This window comes from Penaeus monodon, chromosome 25 (genome assembly GCF_015228065.2).
Source record: "Penaeus monodon isolate SGIC_2016 chromosome 25, NSTDA_Pmon_1, whole genome shotgun sequence".
Lineage (NCBI taxonomy): Eukaryota > Metazoa > Arthropoda > Malacostraca > Decapoda > Penaeidae > Penaeus > Penaeus monodon.
This window is the reverse complement of record NC_051410.1, coordinates 32,816,692-32,817,049: the sequence shown is the minus strand read 5'-3', so window position 1 is coordinate 32,817,049 and position 358 is coordinate 32,816,692.

Below are 358 nucleotides of genomic sequence, written 5' to 3'. Positions count from 1 at the left end.
GCAAAAACATTGGAGCATTCCTCCCCCTGACAAAGGTATTTGGAAAGCGAGAACACCTCTTACTTAACCCTTCTGCAACAGCCGCCTTTAACTCTAACCCTTCCGTGCCTGCCTCCCAATTTCGCCGTCTACCAATACCACCTCACTTCACCTGCCACTCTGGGCCATCAGCTCGCCCTCACTCTGCCTGCCACTCTAACCTTGCCTGACTTTCTCAGACCATCCTGCCAATCCGAGCTTCCGACATTAAGCCGTTCTGTCTGTCATTCGGAATGGCGAAAAGAGAGGCGGGGAGGAACAGGACAATGTTTTAGAGAATTAGGAATTGACACTTAACAAATAATTACGATAAAAGAGG